The following is a 21,359-nucleotide window of genomic DNA, read 5'->3' as shown; positions in this document are numbered from 1 at the left end:
GCTATAAATTTCCCTCTACACACTGCTTTGAACGTGTCCCAGAGATTCTGGTATGTTGTGTCTTTGTTCTCGTTGGTTTCAAAGAACATCTTTATTTCTGCCTTCATTTCATTATGTACCCAATAGTCATTCAGGAGCAGGTTGTTCAGTTTCCATGTAGTTGAGCAGTTTTGAGTGAGTTTCTTAATCCTGAGTTCTAGTTTGATTGCACTGTGGTCTGAGAGACAGTTTGTTATAATTTCTGTTCTTTTACATTTGCTGAGGAGGCCTTTACTTCCAACTATGTGGTCAATTTTGGAATAGGTGTGGTGTGGTGCTGAAAAAAATGTATATTCTGTTGACTTGGGGTGCAGGGTTCTGTAGATGTCTATTAGGTCCACTTTATGTAGAGCTGAGTTCAATTCCTGGATATCCTTGTTAACTTTCTGTCTCGTTGATCTGTCTAATGTTGACAGTGGGGTGTTAAAATCTCCCATTATTATTGTGTGGGAGTTTAAGTCCCTTTGTAGGTCACTGAGGACTTGCTTTATGAATCTGGGTGCTCCTGTGTTGGGTGCATATATATTTAGGATAGTTAGCTCTTCTTGTTGAATTGATCCCTTTACCATTATGTAATGGCCTTCTTTGTCTCTTTTGATCTTTGTTGGTTTAAAGTCTATTTTATCAGAGACTAGGATTGCAACCCCTGCCTTTTTTTGTTTTCCAGTTGCTTGATAGATCTTCCTCCAACCCTTTATTTTGAGTCTATGTGTGTCTCTGCATGTGAGATGGGTTTCCTGAATACAGCACACTGATGGGTCCTGACTCCTTATCCAGTTTGCCAGTCTGTGTCTTTTGATTGGAGCATTTAGCCCATTTACATTTAACGTTAATATTGTTATGTGTGAATCTGATCCTGTTATTATGATGTTAGTTGGTTATTTTGCTCATTAGTTGCTATAGTTTCTTCCTAGCCTCGATGGTCTTTACAATTTGGCGTGTTTTTGCAGTGGCTGGTACCGGTTGTTCCTTTCCATGTTTAGTGCTTCCTTCAGGAGCTCTTTTAGGGCAGGCCTGGTGGTGACAAAATCACTCAGCGTTTGCTTGTCTGTAAAGTATTTTATTTCTCCTTCACTTATGAAGCTTAGTTTGGCGGGATAGGAAATTCTGGTTTGAAAATTCTTTTCTTTAAGAATGTTGAATATCGGCCCCCACTCTCTTCTGGCTTGTAGAGTTTCTGCTGAGAGATCAGCTGTTAGTCTGATGGGCTTCCCTTTGTGGGTAACCCGACCTTTCTCTCTGGCTGCCCTTAACATTTTTTCCTTCATTTCAACTTTGGTGAATCTGACAATTATGTGTCTTGGAGTTGCTCTTCTCGAGGAGTATCTTTGTGGCATTCTCTGTATTTCCTGAATCTGAATGCTGGCCTGCCTTGCTAGATTGGGGAAGTTCTCCTGGATAATATCTTGCAGAGTGTTTTCCAACTTGGTTCCATTCTCCCCATCATTTTCAGGTACACCAATCAGACGTAGGTTTGGTCTTTTCACATAGTCCCAAATTTCTTGGAGGCTTTGTTCATTTCTTTTTATTCTTTTTTCTCTAAACTTCCCTTCTCTCTTCATTTCATTCATTTCATCTTCCATCAGCGATACCCTTTCTTCCAGTTGATCGCATCTGCTACTGAGGCTTCTGCAATCTTCATGTAGTTCTCGAAACTTGGCTTTCAGCTCCATCAGCTCCTTTAAGCCCTTCTCTCCATTGGTTATTCTGGTTATCCATTCTTCTAATTTTTTTTCAAAGTTTTTAACTTCTTTGCTATTGTTTTGAATTTCCTCCCGTAGCTCAGAGTAGTTTGATCGTCTGAAGCCTTCTTCTCTCAACTCATCAAAGTCATCCTCCATCCAGCTTTGTTCCGTTGCTGGTGAGGAACTGCGTTCCTTTGGAGGAGGAGAGGTGCTCTGTTTTTTAGAGTTTCCAGTTTTTTTGCTCTGTTTTTTCCCCATCTTTGTGGTTTTACCTACTTTTTGTCTTTGATGATGGTGATGTACAGATGGGTTTTTGGTGTGGATGTCCTTTCTGTTTGTTAGTTTTCCTTCTACCAGACAGGACCCTCAGCTGCAGGTCTGTTGGAGTTTACTAGAGGTCCACTCCAGACCCTGTTTGGCTGGGTGTCAGCAGCGGTGGCTGCAGAACAGCAGATTTTCGTGAGACCACAAATTCAGCTGTCTGATAGTTCCTCTGAAAGTTTTGTCTCAGAGGAGTACCCGGCTGAATGAGGTGTCAGTCTGTCCCTACTGGGGGGTGCCTCCCAGTTAGGCTGCTCAGGGGTGAGGGACCCACTTTAGGAGGCAGTCTGTCCGTTCTCAGATCTCCAGCTGCGTGCTGGGAGAACCACTACTTTCTTCAAAGCTGTCAGTCAGACAGGGACATTTAAGTCTGTGGAGGTTCTTGCTGGGTTTTTGTTTGTCTGTGCCCTGCCCCCAGAGGTGGAGCCTACAGAGGCAGGCAGGCCTCCTTGAGCTGTGTTGGGCTCCACCCAGTTCGAGCTTCCTGGCTGCTTTGTTTACCTAAGCAAGCCTGGGCAATGGGGGGCGCCCCTCCCCCAGCCTCGCTGCCGCCTTGCAGCTTGATCTCAGACTGCTGTGCTAGCAATCAGCGAGACTCCGTGGGCATAGGACCCTCCAAGACAGGTGCGGGACACAATCTCCTAGTGTGCCGTTTTCCAGGCCCGTTGGAAAAGCGCTGTATTAGGATGGGACTGACCCGAAATTCCAGGTGCCGTCTGTTTCCCCTTTCTTTGACTAGAAAAGGGAACTCCCTGACCCCTTGCGCTTCCCGAGTGAGGCAATGCCTCACCCTGCTTTGGCTCGTGCACAGTGCGCTTCACCGACTGTCCTGCAACCACTGTTAGGCACTCCCTAGTGAGATGAAACCGGTACCTCAAGCAGAAATGCAGAAATCACCCGTCTTCTGTGTCGCTGGGGCTGGGAGCTGGACGATCAATTGTTTTTCAGTTTTCAATAAAAGTACCAAGGTATCAAAAGGGAAAAAGTGATCCATCCTTCCTTCCTTCCTTCCTTCCTTTTACTTTCTCTCTCTCTCTTTTTCTTTCTTTTTTGTTTTTTTTTTTAGACAGGTCTTGCTCTGTTACCTAGGCTAGAGTTCAGTGATGTGATCACGGCTCGCTGCAGTCTCAACCCCTTGGGCTCAGCCTCCTGAGTAGCTGGGGCTACAGGTATGTGCTGCCACACCCAGCTAATGTTTTAGTCTTTTGTAAGGGGTCTCCCTATGTTGCCCAGGCTGGTCTCCAACTCCTGGCCACAAGTGATCTACCTCAGCTTCCCAAAGTGCTGGGATTACAGGCATGAGCCACCGTGCCCAAAAATGCCCTCAATGTTTGACCCAAAATGTATTCTAGAAAAATTGACAGAAAATGTATTCTAGACCTAAATGGAAAATCTGAAACCATAAAACTTCAACAAAACAGGAGGGAAAACCTTTGTGATTGGGGCAAAGATTTCTTAGATGGGACAAAAAAGTGTACAAACCATGCATTAAAAAATTAGCACATTGGAGGTATCATCAAAATGTGAAACTTCTACTCTTCCACCTTATTTTTGTTGTTGTTGTTGTTGTTGTTCTTGCTGTTGTTGTTTAGACAGAGTCTTACTCTGTCACCCAGGCTGTAATACAGTGTCGCGATCTCAGATCACTGCAACCTTCACCTCCCAGGTTCAAGCAACTCTCCTGCCTCAGCCTCCGGAGTAGCTGGGATTACAGGCACCCGCCACCATGCCTGGCTAATTTTTGTAATTTTTTAGTAGAGATGGGGTTTCACCATGTTGGCCAGGCTGGTCTTGAACTTCTGACCTCAAGTGAGCAGCCCACCTTGGCCTCCCAAAGCGCTGGGATTACAGGCATGAGCCACTGCACCCAGTCTCTTCCACCATATGTTAAGTGAAATAAGCCAGGCACAGAAAGGCAAGTACTATATGATCTCACTCAAGTGGAATCTAAAATGTTGTTATCACAGAAGTAGAGAGTAGAACAGCAAGCAGTTACCAAAGGATGGGGAGGGGTCGAGGAGAGGAGAGATGGGGAGAAGTTGGTTAAGGGATACAAAGGTACAGTTGGATAGGAGGAATAAATTCTGGTGGTCTATTGCACAGCACAGTGACTCCAGTTAACAATAATGTATTTTATATTTCAAAATAACCAGAAGAGAGGTTTTTGAATGTTCTCATCACAATGAAATGATAACTGTTTAAGGTGATGGATATGCTAATTACCCTGATTTGATCACTACACAATGTATACATGTATCAAAATACCACACTGTACCCCACAAATATGTATAATTATTATGTGTCCACAATACCCTATAAATATGTATAATTATTATGTATCAGTCATAAATGTTAAAAAATTTTCTGTTCATCAAAATCGTCCGGGAGTGGTGGCTCACACCAGTAGTCCTAGCACTTTGGGAGGCTGAGGTAGGCTGATCACCTGAGGTCAGGATTTCGAGACCAGTTTGGCCAACATGGCAAAACCCCATCTCTATTAAAAATACAAAAATTAGCTGGGTGTGGTGGTGCATGCCAGTAATCCCAGCTGCTCAGAAGGCTGAAGCATGAGAATCGCTTGAACCTGGGAGACAGAGGTTGCAGTGAGCCGAGATCAGGCTACTGCGCCCCAATCTGAGCAGCAGAGCGAGACTCTGTCTCAAAAAATAATACAGTTAAGAAAGTGAAAAGGCAAAACACAGATTAGAAAAAAATATTTGCAAAATATATATGTAAATAAAGGACTTATATCCAGAATTTGTAAAGAATCTCAAACTTCAATAATGAGGCACATTACTTGATTTTTTTAATTGGTAAAAGATTTGAATAGACATTTCCCCAAAGAAGATACACTAATGGCAAAAAAAAAGCACATCTAAAAAACACTCAACATTATTAATCCGTAAGGGAAATGCAAATAAGACCACAATGGGCTACTGCTATACACCCTCTACAATGGCTGAAATTGTTTGAATTGGCAATATGAAATGTTGACAAGGTTGTGAAGCACCTGGGACTCTCATACACTGCTAATAGGAATGCAAAATGGTCCAGCCACTTTGGAAAAGTGTGTCAGTTTCTTATGAAGTGAAATATACATTTACCATAGGATTCTGCAACTCTATTCCTAGATATTAATCCAAGAGGAACAAAAATGTATGTTCACATGAAGACATAAATGTTCATAACAGCTCTCTTCATAATAATCCCAAACTGGAAGCCCATCAAAGGTCATCAGCAAGTGTATGGAAAAACAAATGGTAGCACACCAGCTGGCAATATAAAGGAACAAACTGATGCATGCAACAACGTACCACGGTACATTATATTTTGCTTGTTGTTGTTTTTACTTCCCCTCCCACCACACTTCTACCACTGTAAACTTGAAATCAGGAATCGTTGCCTTTTTTCTATCATATTTCCAGTGCCTAGCACAGAACGTGATACTTAGTGGGTGCCCAGTAAATATTTGTTGCCCATGAAGTTCTTATTTATGCCAGATTTGCTTGTACAGTCTCGGGCAATGGGTTCTTTTCTCATGCACTCTGTCTTGGGGAAGACAACTAATTCATTTTCCTATAAAAGCACACTAACTCGGGCTGGGCCCAGTGGCTCATGCCTGTAATCCCAGCACTTTGGGAGGCCGAGGCGGGTGGATCACCTGAGGTCAGGAGTTCAAGACCAGCCAGACCAACATGGTGAAACCCATCTCTACTAAAAATACAAAAATTAGCCAGGCAAAGTGGCAGATGCCTGTAATCCTAGCTACTGGGAGGCTGAGGCAGGAGAATCACTTGGACCGGGAGGCGGAAGTTGCAGTGAGTCAAGACTGCACCATTAACTCTAGCCTGGGCAACAGAGTGAGACTCCATCCCAAAAAAATACACCACTAACTCCTTGTTTGATTACATTAATGTGTGTGTGTGTGTGTGTGTGTGTGTGTGTAGAATAAAGCTCCAGAAGTGAGCTCTTTTTTGTGGCACATTTCAGGGACTTCCAGCCTTCTGACTTCGGGATGACTGGTTGGCAGGGTTTACAGGGACGGTAATGAAAGCCCCTGGACTCCCACTTCCTCCTCCTTTCCTCTTGATCCGCAAGAGGTTTGAGCCAAGCTTCTCTCAGCCCTCCTTTTTAGGCTCAGGCGCTGTGCCAGCCCCAGCCCAGTCCCAGGGCTGAAATTATTTGCTCCTTTGCCCAAGCTTTAGGAGCCAACTTGCAATTTGGCATTTACAATATGTTCTGACTCTTTCGAGTGTGGTTTGGACTCATCAATATTCATGAGCTTGCAAAGAAGAGGTTCTAGTCCCCAGGGAGGCTGTGTGGTGGTAGAAGGACCCTTTCCTCAGTCTCACTATGGCACTGGCCAGGCTACCATCTGCACAGAGAATAGCTGTACAGATGCTTCTTGAAGAAATCCTTACGCTTCTTCCAGATGGAACAGATCTTTTGTCCTTCAGTTTGGATATTTTGGCCTCCAGAGATGAGTACTCAGAAGTCCATGTCACCGTAGAAGATACTAAGTTTTTATCTCTTGGGGACTCTGGTGTGTTTTTCATTCAGTTTTTTAAAAATGTGTTCCCAGGTCCCATATCCCACAGCAGCTAAGAAGAGATGCCAGGGCAGAGGGCAGTGTCCTCAGTGACAGAGGTTGCTGCAGTTCAGTGGGCTGGCAGCCAAGGAGATTTCTTTTTTGGGGGAGTGGAATAGATTACTATTTCTGCTTGTGTGGGATTTTATTTCTGGTTAGGTCATGAACTTCTGATGCACGCATATCTTTGCTTTTTTTTAATTCAACTATTTCATTTTCCAATAAAAGTATACTAACTCCTTGTTTGATTACATTAACGTGTGTGTGTGTGTGTGTGTGTGTGTGTGTGTGTGTGTGTGTGTGTGTGTGTGTAAAATAAAGCTCCAGAAGTGAGCCCTTTTTGTGGCACATTTCAGGAACTTCCAGCATATGAGGGCCTCCTAGCTACAGTAAGATTATAATGCTAGAATGTTTCTTCACATTTAAGTACACACTGTGCTAGGCACTGCGTTAGATGTTTTGCAAGGTTTATATGCTTTAATCCTTACAACACCCATGTGTGGGAGACTAGTATAGACCCACTTCACAGACAGAGAAACTGAGGTTTATTAAGACAGATCAATTTGCCCAAAGTCACCTCCAGGAATGACAGAGCTGGCCTTCAACCTCAGCGATCTGATGCCAGAACCATTCCTTTTATCTCCATGTCTTGAGACTGATGATTCAGTTCTCAGAATAAGACTATCCAACAGAGAGGAAGGACAGCAGCCACCTCTAATTCCATGTTATTGGCTGCAGATGAGCCACACACTACTCTAAGGTAAGGGTCAAAGTGTCTGGACTCTGACTTAAGGTATTGGTTAATTTTTTGCAGAAGTAACTGTTTTGTCTTTCTCAAACATCCTCTAACCTAGACCCACAGGAATCTGACAAAGTTTCCCATGGGATGAAGGGCTTGTGTGGTTTTCTAGGAGCCTGTGAGGAACCGCAGCTCTGGTGGGAGGACAGCCTTCTGCCCTTCTGAAAAAGCACTGGCAAGAGTTATTCCTTCATTGGTTCATCAAATATGATTAAGCAGCTGGGCATGGTGCCTCACACTTGTAATCCCAGCTACTCAGGAGGCTGAGACAGGAGGATCACTTAAGGCCAGGAGTTTGAGGCTAGACTGGGCAACATAGCAAGACCTTGTCTCCAAAGAAAAAATGTGGTTAAGTACCTCTATCTGGCGTGAAAAAGACAGCAACAGATCCTACTTTCATAGATCTTACAGTCTGGCAGAGAAGACAGACAATTAAATGAACAAATACTCAAGGGGCCGTAAGAGTAATGCCAGAGGAAGTGCTGGGTGCAAAAGGAGTGTAGCACCCTAGGAGGATGCTTCTGCTAAAGAGATGTAACAGACATCAGGGTAGGGGCAACGGAGAGCCATCTCCGGTACACAGAGGCAAACCCTAGGGTCTGCCCCAGCCATGAAAAGAAGCAGAGTAAGATCACAGGGGGCTGAGGACGGCGTTATCTGTAGCTGTCTCAGGACATTTTAAATCACCATCAAAGACATCGCGTGAGCTCTCTGGGACAGTGCAAGAGAAAAAGACATCTGGAAGCTGCAGGATTCTGGTACTTCTGCTGGTAGGCACCCAGAACCTAACATTTTAAATTCTCGTTGCACTTGTCAACCATACTGCTAACTGGCTTTGATCTATAGAAGCTTGATTATATCTAGCCATTGCTGAAAGAAGTTTCTTTTTCTAAATATAATTTTTTTTCGTATATGGGAACTGCTATCCTCCTAGGGAGAGTAATTCATTTTCCAAGGTTGATTTTTCTTTTTTTTTTTTTTTTGACAGAGTCTCTCTCAGTCGCCCAGGCTGGAATGCAGTGGCACCATCTCAGCTCACTGCAACCTCCACCTCCCTGGTTCAAGTAATTCTCATGCCTCAGCCTCCTGAGGAGCTAGGATTACAGGCATGTACCACCACACCCGGCTAATTTTTGTATTTTTAGTAGAGACGGGGGTTTCCCCATGTTGGTCAGGCTGGTCTCAAACTCCTGACCTCAAGTAATCCACCTGCCTTGGCCTCCCAAAGCGCTGGGATTATAGGCATGAGCCACCATGCCTGGCTCCAAATTTGATTTTTCTAGGAAGTAAATTCTCATTGACTTTGAAAGACTAGCAGGAAGTGACTTGACAAGCCAGGGACTACTGCAATAATTAAAGACCTCAGGGTTCTCCAGCTTTTTATCAAGTACCCCAACAACAGAAGACAGTAAAACTCTAGAAAGTTTGGAATATCACTACAAGCTCTCAGAAATTTCTTTGAATTTCTTATTTTATTTTAAAATATTTTGTAAATTTTGTGTTAATTGCATAATATATCACAGATTATTTTAAAGGAAAATTGCCATCAAATCTCTGAGTAGTTAATGGTCCCATAAAATGAGCAGGCTGCATGCCCCAGGGTGAGAAAACCCTTTTCATGTTGTCATTATACTTTGCATTTTTTTTAACAGTAAAAACCATCATTAAGTACATGAAATGTAGAGTAAAATTTGAAAATATTCCACAATGCTTAACAATTTTTTCTTCTTGGATAATGATCCCAAATCTAAATTAAAAACCTGGGATTCATCCTAAATCTCTTTGAATTTCTGTTTTTTTCCCTCCCCACCACCCCCCCCACAACAATTAGGTGTATTTCAGTGTAATTTAGACAAAGTGCAAAGAAAAGCAATGTCTTCTAAATCAAGAAAGAATTCTTCACAGAATTATCTGAAGGTCAAAATACTTAAAGTTTAAAATAGGTGATTAAGGTTCTGGAGATTTAACTTCTATTTTCAACTCCCCTGTTGACTTTAGGAAAGCGTCCATTCTTTTAGAAAAGCATGTATTCTATAGTTTTTCTGTCCAGAAAAACTATTATAGTTAGAATATTAATCCTGACTTGTATGACAATAACAATAAAAATAACACAAGTTAGAATAATTTTTAACTTTTATTCTAAGTTAAACATTATTCTAATTCTAAAAATTATAATAAAAATTCCAATTCTTTAAACATACATCAGTGACTACCCTGTGTGCCATTCTTGACCATACTTTAAACATACATCAGTGACTACTCTGTATGCCATTCTTGACCATGTTTTCTAAGTGTATTTGAGAAGTTTGATGAGCACCTGATGTGGTTTCGCTCTGTGTCCCTACCCAAATCTCATGTTGAATTGTAAATCCAGTGTTGGAGGAAGGGTCTGGTGGGTGGTGATGGAATCACGGGTGCAGACTTTCCCTTTGCTGTTCTAGTGATAGATTCTCACGAGGTCTGGTTGTTTGAAAGTGTGTGGCACCTCCTCCTTCTTTTTCTCTCCCTCTCTTTCTCCTGATGGCCGTGTGAAGATATGCCTGCTTCCCCTTTGCCTTCTGCCATGATTATAAGTTTCCTGAGGCCTCCCCAGCCATGCCTCCTGTACAGCCTGCAGAACTGCGAGTTGACCTCTTTTCTTTATAAATTAGAAAGCTCTTTTCTTTATAAATTCCCCAGTCTCAGGTAGTTCTTTATAGCAGTGTCAGAACAGACTAATATAGTACCATTCTGATAGTATAGGAATTTCTTTTCTTCTGGGAACAGATGAGAAATGTAAGGGAACAGGGATGAGCAGTCCTGCCTAAGGTGACTTGGTAACCGCTGAACTGGCCAACATATGACTATTAATGTCTCTGATGTCCACTCATGGCAGACAGCAGCACATCCAAAAAGTTATCAAAAAGTTTGGCTGACAATTTGAAACATATGATCAAAGACTCCCTGAATTTCATCGTTTTAATTATTGCACAAGAAGACTGACAAAATAAAAGGAAGGCTCAGCGCGATGGCTCATGCCTATAATCCCAACTCTTTGGGAGGCCAAAGCGGGTGGATCAGTTGAGCCCAGAAGTTCGAGACCAGCCTGGCCAACATGGAGAAAACCTGTCTCTACTAAAAATACAAAAATTCGCTGGGCCTGGTGGCACGTACCTGTAATCCTAGCTACTCGAGACTGAGGCATGAAGATCACTTGAATCCGGGAAGCAGAGGTTGCAGTGAGCTGAGATTGTGCCACTGCACTCCTCAAATATATAACTTATTTTTCTTCAATCACAATGCAGAATTTGGTATCAACAAATGAACTTTAAGTGGAGAATATTTGGTCATATGCTATTAAAATAGATAAATATTCTGTTTTTAAAACAGCACGAGAGCTAAAATAAGCTATGTAATGTAAATAAATGAATTCATCAGGAATGTGAATAAATTCAGCCTTCAAATTAAATTGTTTGTGTAGTAAATTGTCTTTTTTTTTAAACACAACAAAAGAACTTTTAAATATTTAGTTATAGGTTACTAACAATTATTTTTATAGCCATATTCCTTTAAGTAAATTTGTTAAACTTTAACTGTTTTAAATTGAGGAATCTTTCAAAAGATTTCTTTGACAGTATTGAAGAAAATAAAACTCTATTACTCATGCATAAAGTGTTTCCTCTTGCCTTGGTAAAAAGAGTAAAATATTACATAAATTATTATAGTACCCTGAAAGGTTATATATTTCTTTGATAAATATGATAGATAGAAATGGTACAGGAGGCCGGGCGCGGTGGCTCACGCTTGTAATCCCAGCACTTTGGGAGGCCGAGGCGGGCGGATCACGAGGTCAGGAGATCGAGACCACAGTGAAACCCCATCTCTACTAAAAATACAAAAAGTTAGCCGGGCGTGGTGGCGGGCGCCTGTAGTCCCAGCTACTCGGAGAGGCTGAGGCAGGAGAATGGCGTGAACCCGGGAGGCGGAGCTTGCAGTGAGCCGAGATTGCGCCACTGCACTCCAGCCTGGGCGACAGAGCGAGACTCCGTCTCAAAAAAAAAAAAAAAAAAAGAAATGGTACAGGAAACAAGCTAGATATACAAACTGACATTTTATTGTGCACATAAGATTCTCATTAGTCAGGTGTTAGATCTGTTTATATCATACGACATATCTATTGGCATTTTCCTTAATCTCATTTGTTTATTTATTGCCTTCATAATAACCCTGGTGCCCTGAAAGTAGAGTCACACAAATTTAATCTTTTACTATTGGATTGCATTTTCATATTTACTGGGCTATTTAGTAAAAAGACTAGGGGAAATCTTGGATGCCAGATTGTCACATGAAATTAAATCTATGTCCTTAAAAATGAAATGGGGCACTCAGCACATGGCTGTGCTCGTACAGAATTAGATCTAGCATTGTTTCTGGTTCTTCATGTTGCTAAGAACTATTTCTTGCTGTCTGGAAAATTCCTGTCTGAAATTATCTAAGCAATATTTCATTTAAATTGCAAGATAGAATAATCTTTTGCATTTTGCTTCTAGAACTTCTATGTAAATAGGCCCATCAGCCTAAAGACAGAACACTAGCTTATATATGTAGTAAGACAGACACAAATAGAAAAATCACTATATTTCTGTTTAGCTGTCTATTGTTGATGCTAATTGTCCAGTATAATCTTTCGCCTGATTTAGATTGTTAATGCTTGAAAATCTATTTCCCAAAATTGGCTCCCTATCATGAATATCAAGGCATGTGAATTTCAAATAAACCTGAAGGAAGCAGGATCATTTTAATTACCCAGCAGTTATAATAGGATTATTTTCATATATGTGTGTTTTTATATCATGATTATTAATACTAACATAAAATAATGTTAATGACAATGAGGATATGAATTTCTTGAGTGCTTCTATGTGCCAGGTATTGTGCTCAGTAATTTACATGACTTATCTCCTTTAATCCTCACAAAACTCTGAAGTAAAAACTGCTATCCCCATTTTGCAGATGAAACTGAGGCTTCACGACATTAAGTAACTTGCCCAATGTTGTACAGCCAGCAAGTGGTCAAACACGAATTTGGAGGGAGACATTTTGACTTCAGATCTCATGCTTTTAAACTAGTATCCTACCTCCGAAAGAATTTAAGGTGGCTTTAAAAGACACCTACAGTATATCAAAAGAACATTAATTAGAAGCACATGAGGAAAAGAACAGAGAATAGGAATATAAATGGCACCAGAATTAGCCCAGTAAATGAAATTTACAGTACTTGCTTAGGCTGAACTACAAATGTACTCTAAGCTTTCTAACAGTCTTCGCAAAGACCAAACAGAATATGGTGCTGCATTACAAAATCAAACCATTTGGTCAACTGAAACACATCTATTGTTTATATTAAGACTGTGAAGACAGTCTCCTAAGCATCCTCATAAACTGAATATTATGCAAGGTAATGAGGCCCATTTTCAACAGTATCCTTACAGTAAATATGATGATGAATTTCACTTGGCTATTTCTTACTGATTTGCTGACACAGACAAATAGCTTAATTCAGTTAAGTCACACCAAAGCACAATTCAGTTAAAGCAACTTTTCAGGAGGCCACTGCGACATATCCAGATATACACAAGGGCTGTAAGCAAGAATGAAGGCATTAATGAAGCCAAGCAAATTGCTCTGAAAATAGAAAGCTAAACCAAAAAGAAAATAATAAATTTACTACATAGTTTTCCCTCACTAAAGACAATAACTAATTTTTGTCTTTATATATTAGTAATGGATCTTTCCAAATTCTTGGTGTGGTTGTTGACCAAATCTACCCTGTAATTTCACATTTACTTGTTTTGTTTATATAATTTGTGCTCATTTCTCAAATATGCTTTTTGATTTTTTCTCCACTTTAAAAAAACTTCCCTTTTATGATCAGCATCCATGACACCTCTATAAATTTTTCTCTAACTCTGCTCACCTAACAGAATCAATCAAGTCTTATGCTGTATTTCCATAGCACTTTGGAGTAATAAAAGCTAGAATGCATTGAGCATTTAATATGCACCAGGAACTTCCCTTTAATTTTTACAACTCAGTAAAGAAGACACTACTGCTATCCCCATTTTACAGTTGAAGGAATTGAGGTATTGAAGGTGAAACAACTTGCCCAGAGTCCCACAGAGAGTAAGTGGCAGATTCAGCTTTCAAAGCCAAGGCAGTCTGGCTCCAGAGCCCCCATAGGTAGCTGGTGCACCATCCTGCCTGTAATATACACCACTAGTTATCACTTGGCACACGATACTCAGTGTTTCTATTTTTATCTCTTTTCCTTCTTCTAGTTGCCCATTCTAGCTTTCTCCATTTCTTCATATCCTAATCATTCCTCTACCAATTCGGATCTGGCTTCTGATTCCCCCACTCCTTTGAAACTATGTCCAGAAAATATTTGCAAATTATGCATCCAACAAAGGTCTAATATCCAGAAGCTATAAGGTACTTAAACAAATCAATAGGGAAAAAAAACACCTCATTAAAAAGTGGACAAAGGACATCAACAATTACTTCTGAAAAAAAAAGACATGTAACTGGCCAAGAAACATATGAAAAAAGCTCATTATCACTAATCATCAGAGAAATGCAAATCAAAACCACAATGAAATACCATCTCACACCAGTCAGAATGGCTATTACTAAAAAGTCAAAAAATAACATGTTGGTAAGGCTGTAAAGGGAAAGCTCATACACTGTTGGTGGGATTGTAAGTTAGTTCAACCACTCTGGAAAGAAGTTTGGAGATTTCTCAAAAAACTAAAAATAGGATTATCGTTCAACCCATCAATCTCATTACTGGGTATATATCCAAAAGAAAAGAAATCATTCTACCAAAAAGATACATGCACTCATATGTTCGTTGCATCACTATTCACAATAGCAAAGCCATGGAATCAACCTGGGTCCCCATTAATGGTGGAATGGATTTTTAAAAATGTACATATACACCATGGAATACTACACAGCCATAAAAAAGAATGAAATCATGTCCTTTGCAGCAACATGGATGGAGCTGGAGGCCATTATCCTAAGTGAATTAATGTGGAAACAGAAAATAAAATACCATGTCTTCTTACTTGTAAGTGGGAGCTGGCTGGGCAAGGTGGCTCACACTGTAATCTCAGCACCTTGGGAGGCCAAGGTGGGAGAACTGTTTGAGGCCAGGAGTTTGAGACTAGCTTGAGCAACATAGCAAGACCAAAAAAACCCAGAAAAAGTTATCCAAGCATGGTGGTGCACGCCTGTGATCCCAGCTACTTGGGAGGCTAAGGCAGGAGAAGTGCTTGTGCTCAGGAGGTTGCATTGAGCTATGATGGTGCCACCTTGCTCTAATCTGGGTGGCACAGTAAGATCCCGTCTCTAAAAGATAAAATAAAAAAATAAGTGGGAGCTAAAGGTTGGGTACAAATGGACATAAAGATGGGAATGATAGACATTGGAGACTCCAAAAGGGTGGCAGAAGGGGTGAGGACAAGGGCTGAAAAGCTACCTATTGGGTACTATGTTCACTATGTGGTTGACAGGTTCATTTGAAGCCCAAACTTCGCCATTACACAATATACATGTAACAAATCTGCACGTGTACCCCATGAATGTAAATTTTTTATTTTTATTTTTAGTTCTGGGGTACATGTGGAGGATGTCCAGGCTTGTTACATAGGCAGATGTGTGCCATAGTGGTTTGCTGCACCTATCAACCTATCAACTAGGTATTAAACCCAATATGCATTATGTATTTTTTCTAATACTCTTCCTCCCCCCTCCCTATCGCCCGACAGGCCCCAGCATGTATTGTCCCCCTCCCTGTGACCATGTGATCTCCTTGTTCAGCTCCCACTTATAAGTGAGAACATGCCGTGTTTGGTTTTCTGTTCTTGCATAAGTTTGCTGAGGATAATGGCTTCCAATTTCATCCATGTCCCTGCAAAGAACAAGATCTCATTCCTTTTTATGGCTGCGTAGTATTCCATGGTGTATATTTACCACATTTTCTTTATCCAGTCTATCACTTATGGGCATTTGGGTTGATTCCATGTCCTTGTTATTGTGAATAGTGCTGCAATGAACATACACATGCATGTATCTTTGTAATAGGATGATTTATATTCCTTATATACCCAGTAATGGGATTGCTGGGTCAAATGGTATTTCTGGTTCTAGATCTTTGATGAATTACCACATCATTTTCCACAATGGCTGAACTAATTTACATTGCCACCAACAGTGTAAAGGCATTCCTATTTCTCTGCAACCTTGCCAGCATCTGTTGTTTCTTGACTTTTTAATAATGGCCATTCTGAGCTTTTTTTCATATGTTTGTTGGCTGCATAAATGTCTTCTTTTGAGAAATGTCTCTTCATGTCCTTTGCCCACTTTTTTTTTTTTTTTTGAGACGGAGTCTCACTGTGTCGCCCAGGCTGGAGTGCAGTGGCGCAATCTCGGCTCACTGCAAGCTCCGCCTCCCGGGTTCACACCATTCTCCTGCCTCAGCCTCCCAAGTAGCTGGGACTACAGGCACCCACCACCACGCCCGCTAATTTTTTTGTATTTTTAGTAGAGACGGGGTTTCACTGTGTTAGCCAGGATGGTTTCGATCTCCTGACCTCCTGCCCGCCTCGGCCTCCCAAAGTGCTGGGATTACAGGCATGAGCCACTGCACCCGGCCCACCTTTGCCCACTTTTTAATGGGGTTGTTTGTTTTTTTTTTCTTGTAAATTTGTTTGAGTTCCTTGTAGTGAATCCAAATATTTTTAAAGGAAGTTTTTAATAACTCCCCACCCCCAACCAAGAAAAAGAAACTATGTCTATATGGTCACCAAGGATGTCGAGGTTCTCAATCAAACACTTCTCTGTCTTCATTTAATTTCTCCGTTGTGATAGAAATTTCTGACCCCTCTCTCCCTCTGAAAATAATTCTTTACCTCGGCTTTCCTGACCTCTCTATTTTCTGTGTCTCTTTCTATATTGCAGGTTGCTTCCTCTCAGTCTCCTTGATTCTTCTTTTCCTGCCTACCCTTAAATTTTCCTTCTGCCCCACTCTCTGACTCCCAGTCTAATCCTCAGCATTCTTTTTTCTCTTTCTACCATTTCCCCAGGGAGACTCATTCACCCACAATTATTTTTTTTCCAGCACAGATCTTTCTGTTGAGTTTAACATTCATATAATCATGTTCCCTCGCAACCCCAGGTTTTAGATGTAGACCTGTATTATAGCACTTCTCTTTCATCTTTCTATTCTTAGCACTTGGCACAGAGTAAGTGCTCAATAAATATTTTTATAAGAGAATCTAGGTAAACCAGACTAGAGGATGTTTTGGCAAGTCAGGCCAAACAGATGATGCTATAAACTATAAAACCTTCTACAGAAGGAACTGGACTCAAAAAACAGAATAGGTTAGCCTTGAAGACCAATAAGATACGGTTCTGGGGGCAAGACTCAAATATAACTCTTAGGCATCTGTCATATGCCACTGGGTATAATGTGTGCAAAGAGAAAAGGTTGGCCTTTTCGTTTGGTTAACTTACCAGGTAATTGCCAATATTTTCTTTTCTTTTGCTTTGTGCTGTGTGGAAACATTCTGCCATGCAAAATAGAACCAAGGGAGGAGGATGTTCTCCATAGGCCATTATTTAACTCTGCCATTTTACCAGCCTATAAGCTCCATGGGAACAGAAGCCCTGTTTCTTTTGTTCTAGTGCCTAGCCTATATTTTGGGCACACAACAAATAAGGATTATCTTTAATTGAATACCTTCTATGTACCAAGTACTGTACCATATGGCTTGTGTATATTTTCTCCTTTAATACTCACCAAAAAAGAGGGTCATTTTAGGGCTGAGGATGCCAATGCTTAGAAAGGTTAAGTGGCTTGCTCAAGTTTAGGGTACAAATAGCTAAGTCAGTAGTTAAACCTAGATTGCTCTGATCCAAAGGCTTCCCTTTAATAAAATACTATATGATCTTCCTATATGTGGTTAAAATTTCCAGGAACACTGGCCGCTGTAGCACATGCCTGTAGTCCCTGCTACTCAGGAGGCTGAGCTGGGAGGATTGCTCGGCTCAGGATTTCTAGGCTAGACGGGGCAACATAGCAAGACCCTATCTCTAAAAGAAATAAATAAATGTATATTTTAAAATTCTGATGATAGAATGAAAGAACACAAGAATATTCACATTTGGGGATATATTTTGGTGTGTTTCATTGAAAGGGTTTTTTCCTTCATGAACTGTTATATGTATAAATATTACCATTTAAAATGAAATGCTTTTATGTCTAAGGTCTTTAAGCTCTTAATTGAATTCTTGAAATGTTATCTGACATTTTAAAAAATACATAGATGGAGTAGATTCTTCATAATTTTGTGTGTGTTACTGTTTCCTATGGTTTGAATATTTTCCCCAAATTTCATGTGCTGGAAACTTAGTCCTCAAATTCATATGTTGGTGATATTTGGAGGTGAGGCCTTTAGGAGGTAATTAGGGTTAGATAAGGTCACCATGAATCCCTCATGATGAGACTGATGTCTTTATAAGGAGACGAAGAGAGATCTGAGCTAACATGCTTGCTTTGTCTCACCATGTAATGCCCTCTACCACATTATGATGCAGCAGGAAGGCCCTCACGAGATGCAGCTGCTTGATCTTGGACTTCCCAGCCTCCAGAACTGTAAGTAATACATTTCTTTTTTAAAAATAAATTACACAGTCTGTGGTAGTCTGTTACAGCAATGCAAAATGGACTAAGACACTATTGTTGTTATTGTTACTGTTGCTTCTTAGGGAAAAGAGATTGTTGGTTATGAACAAAACTGCTACTTCCTTTCTTGGTGAGACTCTAGATATAAAATAACTTTCTATATGTGTCCTAAATCAGGAGGCCTCAGAGTAGAGAAAATTTGGAGGGGCTTTCTGCAACTGAAGAAGAAAAGAGAAATGAAGATAGGCACCTGGCAGAAAATTTTAAAATTCTCAAAACACAAGAGGAGAAAGTTGAGGATAGGGAAGAAGAGGTGAGACTGAGTGATGCCATACAGCAAAAGCGTAGCTAGCAGTGACTGAGAAGGAGGTGAGAAGGGACTACTCATTCTCCAGGGGCGTGTTCTCAGAAGCAGTGCTGCCTTCTTGGCAACCCTTAAGTTAATGAATTGTCTTGACAGTTAAGAATATGATGAGATGGTATTAAAGGCAGAGGTGAAACAGCAAGCCTGACCATGAGAAGAGGGTCCAAAAGTCCAAACTCTTTTCATGCTTGTTCCTCTGTCAACCAATGGCCCAGATTCCACTCCCAGTCCAAGCTGGACCAGCCCAGACTTGACTTCATCTTATACACACACACACACACACACACACACACACACACGGCCCCAAGGCATTGCCGAGTGAAACCCCAGCCACAGCAGCCACATCAGTCCCCCAGACAATGGCCAAGAAGCCAATGGAAAAATCCAGTGCCCTCCTATTGGCTCTTTATGTTTCTTACATATGCTGGGAGACAAACTAGAAAAATGAGAAGAATAATGTCTAAGAATGAGGACACGAGAGAAAAAAATTATATCCTAATAGAGTGAAATTGGACAGCCTTCTAGGCTGTTTCCTTTTTAAACAATCTCCTCGTCTTAAAAAAAAAAAAGTTGTTTAATGTCCCAGAAAGCTTTTTGAGAAAAGCAGTTTGTCCCCTTTTTCTAAGCCTAAGGCCAAAAATAGGAACTATTTGGCGATCTCTTCTGAGGCAGATCTGAGTATGCCTAGCCTGAGAAAATCCTCCTTGACCATTAACTCAGGGAGCTGTCATAAAGGAATTCTGGGAATCATGATATGCATTTATACACAGAATGTCTAAATGAGAAACAAAGCTTGACCTGGTTTTCTCAGAGCCAGACCACTCTTCTTTTTTCTCTTTTCCCTTAATAGATGAGAGGGAGGAAACAGCTTCAAACCACCACTACCTTCCAAATTCCCCATCAACTTGGGTCACCAAAAGGAAGATGGCCAGGTACCTGATAGAATCTGATTTTACAGTATTTTGCCTCTGCTAGAGTAGAAACACCTTCCTTATCCAAAGGACACATTAATTAATAATAGCTAACATTTACTGTCTGCTTCCAATGTGCCTGGCACATCTGCTAAGCGCTTTACATGCTATCTTCTTTATCTTCACAATAACTCTATAGGGAAGTACTATGATGATTCTCATTTTACGAATGGCTAAGTTGAGGCTTAGAAAAGTTGGATCATGTGGTTACAGTTAGTAGAAGAAAAAGCTCAATATTAAGCCCAGGCGATGGGACTGGAGCCAACAACACTCTTGACTACCTGGCTCTAAAGTTACAACTCAGTTATGGGGACAGAACAGAAGCCTACAAATATTTAACAACACTTTAACTTTTCTCCCCTCTGTTTGCAAATAAAAATAATATTTAACAACACAATTAGCATATCCTTTATGCTGAATAAATGGAATGAACCACTGCTTCTATGGAACACAGGAAAAGGATGCTTTCAGCACAGCAGAGCCTAGGATGCAGGACCCAGGGAGGACTGGCTCTTCAAACAGCAGATTCTATTGGTATTTCCACTATTGGCCTCCGCTGAGAAACAGTATTAAAAACATCTTTGGAAGATTAAAAAGGAAATGATTTTTTTCAAACACTTCAAGTTGTGGTCTGCTTGCAAAGCCAGCTTTATCAACAAGCGATTGATCCCTGGAAATATATGCAAAGGAGCCCCTTAGTTTGTCTCTGATCCCCTTCCTTCCTACCTCCTAGAGGGACAGGTTCTTTGATTTTAAGGCAACTTCCACTGAGGCCAGGAGTTAGCTGCCTGGGCTGTCAGTTTCTAGCAAAGGGCAGCCCAGAATAAATTTGACTCTTTATGTATCCTAATCTGGAACAGAAAGAGGCAAAGGTCTCCCTGTCTCCTCCCAACTTCACACGCACTTAAAATTGGCATGCCCCCTCTGCAGTTTTTGGCGGACCTTTCAGGAAATATTAAGTTAGACTGAAAATTCAGAGGTCCTCGTAACTGTCTGGGTTACTTTAAAATCTGGCATATTATGAACGCAACCTAAAAGTTGTTAAACATTGATTCTATTTATTTTAGCAAGATAGCGGCTACCTAGAATCAGATTTGAGAACAATAATAAGCTTTCAAAAAATAATAAATTTTTACAGAGGCTAAAATGTCTTACTTGATAGATATATTTAATAGCTACAAAACACCTCACTCTACACTCATATTGACTTCAAAGAAGGGTCAAAATATTAAAATATGCTATTACCTCTTTCTTGGCCTCCCACACAGAACGTAGGACTTGACTACAGCACTGTTGGCCCAGACAAAATACTTCTGTACCACCTAACATAGCAACTGCAGTGGTCTAGGCTGCAAATATGTTCTTCCTCTTTGGGTGCACATTTAGCCTGTCTTCAGAGGTCAGATTTGGAACAAAAGAAAAGGAAGTGAGAGAACAATTTCATCGTCAGATGTAGCAAACAGTGTGTAACCAAAATGGGAATTTCAGGGGAGGTCTCATATTTGACACAATATAGTGCCTTTTTCTTTTTTGGCCCTCAGTTACCTTCATGCAAATGTACTAAGATGTCAGAATTGCAGATATTTTACATGTTAGGAGAATTCTCTCATACCTAAATTCCCATGCAAATTGTACAATTCTCCTTAATCTCATTGATGGTACTCCTTCCAAACCACTAAAGTGTGCCAAAATGTGTACCTTACTGAAATAACATGTAAGCATTTCATGAATGAGTCCCAAAAACTGATGAACTATTTTCAGACATGGTATTTATGAAACTACCAAAAACTCATTAGTCTTGTCATTTCTTTTATAAGTTGAAAAGTAAGCACGTTATTTATATCATTGCTCTAGAGACACTAGTAA

At 40.7% G+C, this 21,359-nt stretch overlaps 1 protein-coding gene across 1 annotated transcript in view; it reads right to left on the bottom strand.

Annotated features, from left to right (window-relative positions):
• The window catches only part of ARMC3 (armadillo repeat containing 3), a 273,044-nt gene extending 252,184 nt beyond the window's left edge, over positions 1-20,860 (bottom strand). The window contains exon 1 of the mRNA XM_063611069.1: positions 20,739-20,860. The gene's annotated coding sequence lies outside the window, so the exon portion shown is untranslated. The remainder of the gene's footprint in view (positions 1-20,738) is intronic.
• Positions 20,861-21,359: the final 499 nt, after the last annotated feature.

Source organism: Symphalangus syndactylus, chromosome 10 (assembly GCF_028878055.3).
Source record: "Symphalangus syndactylus isolate Jambi chromosome 10, NHGRI_mSymSyn1-v2.1_pri, whole genome shotgun sequence".
Classification (NCBI taxonomy): domain Eukaryota; kingdom Metazoa; phylum Chordata; class Mammalia; order Primates; family Hylobatidae; genus Symphalangus; species Symphalangus syndactylus.
Note: the sequence above shows the minus strand (reverse complement) of the source record. Positions and strands in the feature narration are given on the sequence as shown.